Genomic DNA, 12,100 nt, shown 5'->3' with positions numbered 1-12,100 from the left:
TGTTGAATGCTTATTCACCTATTGAAAATTGGTCAGAACTCCAATGTTCTCTGCAGCATTATTTACCATAGCCAAGATATGAAATAACCCAAGTGTCCATGGATTGATGAATGGATAAGGATGTGGTATATATATATATACCCAATGGAATATTATAAAATAAGCAAGATAAATAAGTCAGAGAAAGACAAATACCATATGATTTCACTCATATGTGGAATTTAAGAAACAAAACAAATTAACAAAGGAAAAAGGAGACAAACAGAGCAACAATCTCTTAACTAGAGAGGATAAACTGCTCCCAGAGGGGAGCTGGGTGGAGGATGGGTGAACTAGTCGGCAGGAATGAAGAGCACGCTTATTGTGAGGAGCACTGAGTAATGTACAGAATTGTTGAATTGTGGTACTGCGCACCTGAAACGAATATAACGCTGTACACTAATTATACTTGAATGATTAAGAAAAAAGAAATCAAAAGAAACAAAGTGTTGGTGAGATATTTTCACACCCTGGTTAACGAATACTTTCAGTACCTTTCAAATTAGTGACAGTTTAGTAAATGATTTAAATAAATGAACCTGAAATATTCGGCTTAGTTAAAACTAAATCCTGAGCTGCTTTGAACTTGTATAAAAGTATCAGAGGACGGTCGAGTTAACGAATAGAGTGAAGATTAATGACTTTTCTACCACTGGCAACTGGGAAAAATCTACTGCTATTGCAGGTGGTCGAATATTTTGCTGTCACTTTGCCAGGTTACATTTGCACATCCAGTGCTTAGAGAGTGGCATATTCCCCAATAGTCTGTCTGCAGATGTCTCATCTGCAGCCACATGGATAATTGAGCTATTCCAGGTAGTATCATGAATTCATTTCAATCTGTATACAAACTGAAAGTAGAAGTACGATATATAATCCATCTTCTTATGCTGAATACACGCACACACAAATAAAATGATGGCTTGTATTACTGTACATCTATATTTTTGTTGAATGCCTACTGAGTGCCATGCGCCACGTTTGACCCTTTTATATAAAATCTTAGCTAGATCATTTCACATAAAATTTCCTTAATCTAGCCTCCTCAAGAGAAGAGGGTAGCATCATTTCCTGGGGCAGAGGAGAGTGGTAGCTCTCAGGCCACGAAACAACATGCCGATGGCCATCAGAGAGAATGGATTAGCAATGCATGCTCGATTGCTAGGTAACATTAAATATAATGCAGTTGCCTAGGGAAAAGCAGACCTGTTCTTAAAAATCTCAAATATGCTTTACTTGACTTTAATTTTCCTGATTGCATGTCCGAGCTTGATGGAGGCATCATGCCTTCTGTGGCTGTTCTCTGGGTGGGGGAACACTGTTGGTGCTAACCCACCTGTGGTCCCGCCCCATGCCCACTGCTCTGCTGACAGGTGCTGCCTTCCACAGAACGGTGGAAATGCCAAGAAGCTGCTTTTCCAGCTTATCCTGAAGCAAGTACGTGGGTGTAAAGCGATCCTGGCCACAGGGAAGGCTGCTGAAGGTAGGAGAAGGAAAAACGTGTCTGCAACAACAATACCAGTGTCTGTGTGAGGATGTGACATTTGCCACCAACAAGAGAGAAGCCCCCACAGAAGATGGCAGGAGGGAGGATGGGGTGAGTCTGGTCCTGGTGGTAGCTCCAGATGCTGGAAACCTGGAAGCCTCACTGGGGAGACTTCTCGGTGCATGAGATAATCAGAATCCTGGATTTTAAACCGTGGCTGCCTGAAGTGTGGCCCTAGGACAGCAGTATCAGCACCATCCAGAGCTGTTTAGAAACTTGGGACCTGAGGCCCACTCAGGTCTCGATAAATGTCTACCTCTTAACCAGATGCCTTGGTGACCTGCACTGGTGTCTTCCTACCTGCACTGGTGTCTGCCCACCTGCACTGCAGCCGCTCTATACTACCTATTGTTACGCTTTACATTCTTGGGAGCCTCCTCAATGTAACTGCCTGGTGCTCTCTGAACCTCCCCCCTCAGGTGGAAAGAACTTTCCATCAATACCAAATCATATTTGATTGTCTGAAGAACACAGAGTCAGAAAGCTGGGAGGTTTGCAGGCAAGTCTGATGTGGCCTTTTGACTAAGCACGAGGTTTCTCCAGAGCTGACCTGGCCAATTCGTTAGGACTCCGAAGACCATCTGTCTTCTTTTCTGAAACAGATCTTTCATTCTATCTGCTCAGAGCCCTTATTGTTTTAAGAGGTACATTTTAATGGAACATCAAAGAGAAAAATCGCTGTCTTAAAATATATGTGTCAGTAGTTGGCAAAGTACTAAGAGAAGAAATATTTGGATACTACTTCTTTCCCTATTTTAATTCTGCTTTAGCACACTTTTAAAAATCAGATAGGCATTTATTAGTGGATATTAGCAATATTTGTGTAGGTGCACACTGGAAAATGCTTTTAATAGATCGTGGATTCCTAAGTTTTTAAATATGCCATGTTGAACTTCATCTAGTACAACATAATTATTGGCATTTAGCATCATAAAACTAATGACTGTAGAGAGAAAGTCAGGATGTTTTCCCAGGTCCCAGAACATAATTTTCCATCATGGGGATTATTTTGACAGTTGCAGCAAATGGGGACTTTCCCCCCGTCTTGTTTTTGGATGTGAAACTGGACCTTTTTGACCTTTACACAAGTGATTATTAATCTTTCCAGACTCTCCTCATTTTTTTTTTGAAGATCCATAAAGAAGTTATGCGGAACACAACACTATAACAGAACACGGTTTGAAGACAGATGACTAACTTCGTACATTATTTCTGGATTTTCCCTTTTATTACTCGTAGCCTGAAACAGCTTCCCCCCAGAAATCATTCACTGTGGCGTCCTCCCCCTCCGCCCTGGACCCCCTCCCTGAGCAAGAGGTGGAAAGTGAAAGGCTAGTAATGGAACACTTAAAAATGATCCCACTGGGCCCTGCATGTTATTCACAAGCAAGGAATGTGGTCGTGCTTATAAGGACGAGGTTCGTCTAAAGGAATTTCCATAAACCACCAGTTGCATTACATCAATGCATCATCTTAAATCCCATGGTGATTTTCCTAAACACAACTAGCTTACTGGCTTCAAACATGCTATCTCTTCTTGTCTTTGCAAAAAAAAAAAAAAAAAAAAAAAAATTCTCTAAATGTTTATATTCCTGCAGGGCCATCCTAAAATGGCCAGTTAGCTCATGTGGAATAGTAAGGGGAAGACATGGCATGACTTACGAAGAATAAGGCTGGGGTGGAAATGCGGCCCTCCAGCTACCCTGTCCAAGTACCTTGCCCACCCTCAAATCCCTGGTGCCAAGCATTCGAACCCCAGTCTCTGTGTATTTCTTTATTGCTGGTGGGTGGTGGGTGGACAAGACATGGGCTTGGAGAGGACAGGACATTCAGAGAAGCAGGAGGGGACCCCGGGAGCCCCTTTACATTCTCCAAAACCCCTCGTGACAAAAAAAAACGGTCCCTGGTTCTCTGAAACTGAGCCAGAGTGACAGCCACTCAGATACAGGCGGAGGAGCTTTCACAATCCAAGTGTGGGCTCTTGAGCATCATAACTACGGTCAGGAGGTCATGTTATGAGCTCTCAACTCAGCTCCAGACCCATGTCCTCAGCAGACCAGCAAATCTGAGCCATGAAGCTCCCCAAAAAAGCAGGTTTTGACAATGGTTGGGGAAGCCCTGAGATAAACAGCACAGAAAGGGATGAGGTGTTGTCCATCCTCAAATGTCCATTTTCTGCAAGACTTTGTCTTTCCTGGAGGGCTCTTTTCACTCCCTCTGTCCCTAAGTGACCCCCACCAGGGCTCTCATTTCACCCTCCACCCCTGCCAGCCTCTCTTCTGAGCTCCATATGTAAACAGCCAGCTGTCCCTGAGGCATCTCCACAAGGTGTCCCAGTGCACCCGCCATGCCCATGTCCAGAATAACCCTCTTGGTCTCCTCCTGCCTGCTGACCTCCAGCTGGGTGCCCTCCCTTGGTGTATTCCAGAAGGACTGGGATTGTTGCCCATTCTCTCCTGAGTCAACTAGTCTCCACTGCTCTGTGAAATGAGCACCCTGGCCCCATGACCTTGGCTGTGCCCCCAGCTGCAGGTCACCCCTTGGAAGTATGAGGACTGCTCTCCTCAGTACCCGAAGTATCCCCACAAGGCTGGGCAGGAGGTCAGAGGGGCGGTGCGGACAGAGCCATCATTAATAGAATGACAGCATGCTTGAGAGAAGCACTTGAAACTAAGAGCTGAAATAACTACCCTGAACATCTCAGGGAAAGGTCTAAAAACCCCAAACTTCCACCTAAGGAACCTCGTGAGCAGAGCCCAGAGCCCTCTTTCTTCACACTGTGGAGAGAAAACAGAAGGAGGGACATGGGGGAGGGGGACACTCGCCCCAGGTGGGCAGATCTGCGGGGAAAGCTGAGTCAATGTCAAGCATGACGCTGCCCCTGATGCAGTGTTAATTAAGCTGAGAGTGTTTCATGGTCATCAAGCCTCCGTGGGAAAAGGAGGATGTGAAACAAGTTGCTGAAGCTGAGGATGGTTGGGAAATGGGTGGGCTAGCATGTTCCTCCTGGCTTTAGAGGAAGAACCTCACGCAGGCAGGAAGAGCCAGAGAAGGTCCCCAGGCACGATGGCAGTGGGTGGGCACGGGGCCCCACTGCGAGCGCCCCCCGTCTGCAACCAACCCATGGCCCTTCAGTGCCTCACTTCGTGTCCACCCTCTGATGTGTTCTGTCGGGGGGGTCACAAACGGATCCAGGTGATGCATTTGGGGCGGGAACCCAACAGAAGTACAATGCTCTGTTTTTCTCAGCCTGTCACATCAGGAGATGCCTGCAGTCAGTGTATCCCAGCATCAGCTTCCATGGCCAAGTTCAAGGGGGGTCTCCCGGGCTTCCCCGCCCTGACCTGACTGTTGCTCTTCTTCCCCTTGTACCCAAGAAGCACAATGCAGGGAAGTGCACCCGGACGGTGCGAACGTGCTGTGTCTGTCAAACTCTGACCTGCACGTTCTGGCACCAACTGATGATGGACTGAAGCCATCATTACTATGATCCTTGCCAAAAGGCAGTTTTCTCATTAGTTTCATTCCTTAAATCCAAACTGAGAGACATTTTACAAAGTAAAATGGCTTGTATTCCTTAAAAATACTAACTTCAGGAGAACCCAAGGAGCTGTTCTGGATTAAAGGAGCCTAAAAAGACCCAACAACTAGATGCAGTGTGTGTGACCCTGGACCAGGATCCTGCTGTCCTTTTCTCTAAAGGACGTTGTTGGATATAACACCCGGCGCTCGTCACATCATGAATTATTGAACGCTACATCTGAAACCAATGATGTACTACTATATGTTGGCTAATTGAATTTAAAGAAAAAAAGAAAAAAAAAAAAAAAAGAAAGGACATTGTTGGGACAACCAGTGAAATTTGAGTAAGGCCTGGATGTTCCGTAATATTATTACGTCAGTGTTAATTTTCTGATTTTGTCATGGTGCTTGCCTTACGTAAAAGAATGCTTCTGGGAAGTGCACATTGGAGTATTTCGAAACAAAGGGAATTGCGGCTACAACTTTCTCTTAAGTGGTCAGAAAAAAAAATACTATGTATTTATAGCAAATAATAAGGCCACTGTGGGGAATGCCGGTTTGTACTTGCAACTTTTCTGCACATGTGAAATGATTTCAAAACAAAGTTTTTAAAATGTACTGGGCATTCAAAATGAACTACGTGGGCGTGGCTATATTTGACGAGGAGTGATGGGATCACACCCATATGGGGAAAGTGGTTGGGTGATCTCGTGTCTGGGCACAATCCCCTCCATCCCCCTCTGCCAGATGCAGACCCACAGGGATCTCTGGTAAGAAGCGGCTTTCTCTACGGTGCCGTCCGTGAAGGCAAAACATCTGAGTCATGGCAACCAAGACGAGTTTTCAAGAAAACTGACTAAGAGCCCATTGCTTTTTGCCTCCAAATTCCAATTTCTGGCCATGACATTGTGGCTGTCACATAACCCCATTCTGTGTATCAAGCATCCAGAAATAGATGATTCCAGAGGCTGCGGCTTGCCTCGGAAGGTCTTACATGGTAACAATAAAGGTCTTCGGCCTCTGAGCCCTCCGATGAAGGACAAGCACACCAAGTAATCAGTCTTCACTGCCACGTGAATAAGCTCCTGTCCCCACAGAACCACTAGAACGCAGGCCACGAGCCCACAGGCCCACACTGCCGATAGTGACCTCAGCCTACAGAGGGAAGAGAGAAGTGGCCCCCAAAATAGATCTCTGAAATACTCCCTTGTCTTCTGTGACAGCACAATTTACTGTTTCATTTCGGTCTCTTATCAGGAAGCCTTCTGAATCAGTGCTCTATTTTGAGCACAAAGTCAAGATTTCGGTGGCCTCAGCCAAAGATACCCATGTGGAGAGCTGCTGAGCTGGCTCGCTGATGCAGGCCCTGATGATTCCTGGAGTCCTTCTGGGGGAGTGGGAAGGGGTTCACCCATAGAAGCCTGCCCTTGGCCTTTCTATCCTCTCCCACCCTGTCCATGTAGCATTCCACTAGAGAGAACACAAAATTGAATGTGTGCCAAGAAAATGGATCCACTTGGCAGACATTATTAGCTTTAGTGAATTAAAAGCTTGCCAAAAATCAACCATCTCTCCTGGGATTCTTGGTTTCTTCCCTTCTGAGTGTCCTTTTTTCTTCCTTCCTCTCTTTCTTTCTTTCCTTCTTTCTTTCTTTCTTTCTTTCTTTCTTTCTTTCTTTCTTTCTTTCTTTCTTTCTTTCCTTCTTTCTTTCTTTCTTCTTTCTCTCTCTCTCTTTCTTCCTTCCTTCCTTCCTTCCTTCCTTCTTTCTTTCTTTCTTTCTTTCTTTCTTTCTTTCTTTCTTTCTTTCTTCTTTCTCTCTCTCTTCCTTCCTTCCTTCCTTCCTTCCTTCCTTCCTTCCTTCCTTCCTTCCTTCCTTCTTTCTTTCTTTCTTTCTTTCTTTCTTTCTTTCTTTCTTTCTTTCTTTTTCTTTTTCTTCTTCCTTTTTCCTGGCCTTCTTACAGAAACGGCAGGGTCATTGGCATATAATGCAGTTATAGAACGTGTGACCAGGAGCCCCTCTTGGGACAGCAGGGCTGAGCCAGCCCACACCCCAGTTACTGGGTCCCTGTAACATGGGTGCTCTGCACATGCCGTGCACCATCTCACCTAACTCTCGGGACAAATTTGCAAGGCTAGTTATTTCGTCCTCATTTTTTTCAGATGAGAAAATAGAAGCTCGGAGAAGGTGAATATCACCCCAAAAGTCCATGGCAAGTACTAGTGAGGTTTAAACTCACTTGTTTGTCCACAGGGCTCTACTATTCCACTCTGTGTACTTTGATGGTAAATAGAAAGATATCCAGACCTCCTTCTTCATCTGCTTGGTGAAGGCCCCACATTTTTCTAGCACGTTGAGTTGGGTGTCTCGATTGCATGAGAACACATAACTTTAGCACCTTGTTTCACTTGCAGTTGCCACCTCTGTAACCCTGTTGAGCAGGAAAGAGAATATGTTCAAGATTTCGTTCAGTGTGGTGGTTGAGATTTCTCCACTATGTGTGAGCTGGACCTCTCAAGACCAAAGCTTGCATGGTCACCAGCTCCCTGCTGAGCCAGCCAGGTGGGCTGCCATAGCTGGTAGCCCTGCGTCCTGCCCCCTGCTACGGTTTCTAATCTCATTTGGCTTCTTGCAGATTATGTGACATCTGAGCCTATGAGAGCAGATGTCTCCACCCCTCCCAGCACCTGAAGGTCTGCCCTGGGTGTACTATTCCTTCATGGTAGGACCATTAGACTGCTTCCAATAAGCACCTAAGCAGACATGTCCTGTAGGGGACCCAGTGTCCCCTCGTACTCCCTAGGCACTCACCAAAGCCACATGACTGTTAGGTTCTCACAGAACCATCCACACCTGTCCATCTGAGGACCCTCTGGGTCTGACCCCTACACAGGCCTGGGGTGAAGTGGCAGCGGGTTGAAGACCCCAGGCATACCCTTGAACTCATGAACCCACAGAATTTGGTTAATTAAAGTCCTGAACTCTTTGACCCTTAGGTGGGACAAGTTTGAGGTGTGTTGTCTACTTCCGTCCCCTCTTGAGACCAGTGGGGTTGAGGCACTACTGTCCACGGCAAAAACTTTAAGCACAGAAACACCCTATGTTGGCTTGCTTCTCTTCTGTCTCACTTCTACGCCTTATGAGGGCTTCCTGGGAGCAGTGCCTAGTACATTCCTTGCACTCAGACCCTGGTCTCAGCTGGACTTGAGAGAAAGTGGCCTTGGACAGCCCTCGGGGCTCCTTCTCCATAGACCTAGTACAGTCACAAGACCCCTCCAGGGGACCATGGCTGTCACGACAGAGGTGAGGACGGGTGTCCCTGGGCCCTCTACTTAGACTTTTCCATGCTCCAGCCAGATGGCATCCATCTGTGTACTTTGATGGTAAATAGAAAGATATCCAGACCTCCCTTCAGGAGAGAGTTCCTGGAGGACACGGAGGTGGGCCTCAGGGTGGGACACCAGAAACATCGGTGGTTTTTTGTTCTTATGTGCCTTCCCTGAAAGAGGGGCCTCTCCTGTTCCAACTCTTAGCAGGATGAGCCTCTACCCACTGGGAGGGGAAGATCTGGTCTTCCAGGCAATGGTTGACAATGTTTCAGAAGAGAAAGAAGAATAATGCTTCTTTTTCCGCCTTCTCTCTTCCAGGTCCCCCGCTCCATTAAGTCATGATTTTTGGGGTGGCATGGCAGTCCAGTATCATGCACCCCACTTCTGCTAGCCCACGCTCAGGGACCGCCAGGCCCTGACCTCAGCAAACCACGTGCAGGAGTGAGTGGGTACATCTGTCCATTTCTTCTGCTCAGCACAGAGTCTGGGAGGGCGAGCATCACTTTCTCAAAGGTTCAGAAATAACAGAAGGAAAGCTAGTGAGTCACTGCAGGAGAAATCAGTGAGAGTGGGGGCACCTGGGTGGCTCAGGGCGTGACCCTGGGGTCCTGGGATCGAGGTCCACATTGGGTTCCCCGCAGGGAGCCTGCTTCTCCATCTGCCTGTGTCTCTGTCTCTCTCTGTGTGTGTCTCTTATGAATAAATAAAATCTTGAAAAAAAAATCAGTAGAAGTTTCTTGTGGACACACTCCAGTGACTATTTGCAAACTGGGACCCCTCAACCCAGAGCGTGGAGTGACATGGGGGGGTCTATGGTCATAAACCAGCTCCTGTGGTGAGACATCGCTGACTGTGTCTCCTTCCTGGGGACTGGTCACGATGCTAGAATGCTCTCAAGTGATGTGGTGCTGGTCAGCAGTTACCTCCTATCAACCTTGGGAAATGGTTCAAGTTTTGCTCCCGATGTCCAGAGGCCCCAGCAAGGGATGACCCAGGTCCAGCCAGTCTTGCCAAATGAGCTCAATTAAGCTTTATTTGTATGACTAAACTGGTTTCGGCTGCTCAGAGGATTTTTTTTAAAAGGCTGGTGTTCATGTGTTTTTTATTTCAACAACCTCCTGGCTCAGGGTGACTGGCTCCAGGGCGGGCACGTAACACCGGAGACCCGGGACGGCCTGTCCCAGAGCCTGCGGGAAACAGGCCTTTGGTGCTGAGTGGATCCGGCGGGGGGGGGGTGCCCAAAGGCCTGGGCCGCCCTGTTGGCATCGTGGGTCAAGTACCCCGGGGATGGGCCCAGGGAGGCCAAGCCCTTGTGACACCAGCCGAGGAACCAGCTTGTCCTCCTCTGGACCTTGCAGTAGGTGAGCCATTCAGTGCCTCCGGCTGCTTCCTACAGTCTTTTTTTTTTTTTTTTTTTAATTTATTTATGATAGTCACAGAGAGAGAGAGAGAGAGGCAGAGACATAGGCAGAGGGAGAAGCAGGCTCCATGCACCGGGAGCCCGACGTGGGATTCAATCCCGGGTCTCCAGGATCGCGCCCTGGGCCAAAGGCAGGCGCCAAACCACTGCGCCACCCAGGGATCCCCTGCTTCCTACAGTCTTAACCATGTTTTCTGTCACTTGCAGTAGAGAATCCTAAGGGATGCAAGTGTGGGGGGGTGGAGATACTCTCTTACTTTTGTACCAGGACTGGAGATTTTTCTCCACTGTTCCCCGTGGCCCTGCGTGGCCCGTGAGGCCAGAGCGTGTGGCTGCTGGTGCCCCTCAGCGTGGGCTTTTGAAACCCTCTGGGGCACCGACTCCTCAGATGAGGTGACAAAACTTAGAGGAATTTGCCCTTGAGGTGCCCAAAGGTCTGATTCTGACAGGCTGAGGTTTTATTCCCAAAGTTAAGATTTCACTCACAAGTATGTTTACGCAAAAGCCCTTGGGGAAATTACACTGTATTGATTTTTTTAAAGATTTATTTATTTGAGAGAGAGCACCCAGAGGGGAGGGGTGGGAGAGAGAGAGAGAGAGAAGCTTTAGCAGACTCCCTGCTGAGCACTGAGCTCAATGTGGGGCTTGATCTCGCAACCCTGAGGTCATTCTGAACAGAAACTGAGGGCCTGGCCCTAAAAGAACTTGTTGATTTTATACTTAGAAACAACATTCGTCCAATTGTGTCTCGCAGTATTGCAGGAAGGGAATCAAAGTTGTAGACACAGGTGTGGGGGTGGAGCCGTGGGGATATGGATGATGGGAACAGAGGTGATGCTGGAGATGAGGAGGGAGGGGAGGAGGGGGAAGGGGGAAGGGGGAGGAGGAGAAAGCCGGGGAGGAGGAGGAGGAGGTAGGGGAGGGAGAGGACAGTAGGGTCTGGGAGTCAGGCTAACAGAACACAGATCTGGCCTGAAGATGGACGCAGCCGTGATACGAGGAGTGTTTGCAAACCACGAAGCGTGTGTTTATGAAACCTCCCGAGGGGTAAACCGCCTCCTCCCCAGTTGTCACCTGGGCCGAGTCCCCCCAAACGCCCACACCCCAGCACAGGCGCCCTCTCCCCGCCGCCCTTGCACGGAACACCCTGCACCACGGGGCCATCCTAGCCATGCGCATCCTGCCCGCGTGGCCGCCGAGGGCTTGCAGCCCGACTAGTGCCACTGTGAACCTTTAACTCTTTATCGTTTAGTTTTACATTTAATTTTAAATAATTTTAACATCCCACGTAGCTGGTGGCAAGAGGAGTACAGGGATCACCCCTGAATCACTGCTTGTCCCCTTGGGGCCCCAAATTCAGGTTCACAGTCATCACCTGCCGCAGCCGCCACCCCACCAGGATCCTGTTGGTGGCCAAAAATAGTTGAGATACGGGTTCCTCCCCAGGACACCCAGGACCCCCAACCCCTCCGCCCCCACCCCCACCCCACAGAGCACCCTGCTGCTCCTGCTGCTGCATTTCCTCCGCAAGCCCCTCCCCCCGGCCACACTCTGCACTTACCTGATGTAGGTTTGTCGTCTATCTCTGCCCACCGGAGAGAATTCGGTCTCTGGCACCTCCAGCTGCATCAGTAAATATTCGGGAAGGAGGTGGAGTTGGAGCGATCGCCCTGGGAATTCCTACCTCCCCAGGCCCCCAGCACCTGGAGCCCACCCGTCAGCTGTGTCCGCCTCTCAGGAAGAAGTACAGGACAGAGGCATACAGTTTGGGCCTAAACAGACCCTAATCCCAACCTTACCACTTGTTTTGTTACATAATTTATGAAGGTAACAGTGCTCTTTTGGCTGCTTATGTTCTTATAAAAGGTGGAAATAAGGTATGTAAAGAGTCTAGCCCAATGGGAGAAACAGGAATTGCTCAGTGCACACCTAGAATTTCATTAAAGCTTTTCTTTTTTTTTTTTTAAGATTTTATTTATTTATTTTTATTTTTAAAGATTTTATTTATTTATTCATGGGAGACACAGAGAGAGGCAGAGACACAGGCAGAGGGAGAAGCAGGCTCCATGCAGGGAGCCCGATGTGGGACTCGATCCCAGGACGCTGGGATCACGCCCGGAGCCAAAGGCAGGCGCTCAACCCCTGAGCCCCCCAGGTGCCCCTTTCCGGAGGGAGACGCAGGTGTTTGGTTAGATGGACAGCTGCCTGCTGCCCCACCTGCTCCAGGAAAAATCACCAATGAGCCA

The 12,100-nt window shown here is 48.3% G+C and overlaps 1 protein-coding gene across 2 annotated transcripts in view; it reads left to right on the top strand.

Moving 5' to 3' along the window:
- Window positions 1-9,115, top strand: part of LOC144320914 (small ribosomal subunit protein eS26-like) — a 33,816-nt gene extending 24,701 nt beyond the window's left edge. The window contains exons 4-5 of one of the 2 annotated variants that reach the window (XR_013386538.1): window positions 1,429-1,636; window positions 7,268-9,115. The gene's annotated coding sequence lies outside the window, so the exon portion shown is untranslated. Of the gene's footprint in view, window positions 1-1,428; window positions 1,642-7,267 lie in introns of those variants that run through there. The other variant, XR_013386536.1, reaches the window with a different exon arrangement.
- Window positions 9,116-12,100: the final 2,985 nt, after the last annotated feature.

This window comes from Canis aureus, chromosome 1, assembly GCF_053574225.1.
Source record: "Canis aureus isolate CA01 chromosome 1, VMU_Caureus_v.1.0, whole genome shotgun sequence".
Lineage (NCBI taxonomy): Eukaryota > Metazoa > Chordata > Mammalia > Carnivora > Canidae > Canis > Canis aureus.
This window is presented reverse-complemented; position numbering and strand designations above follow the sequence as displayed.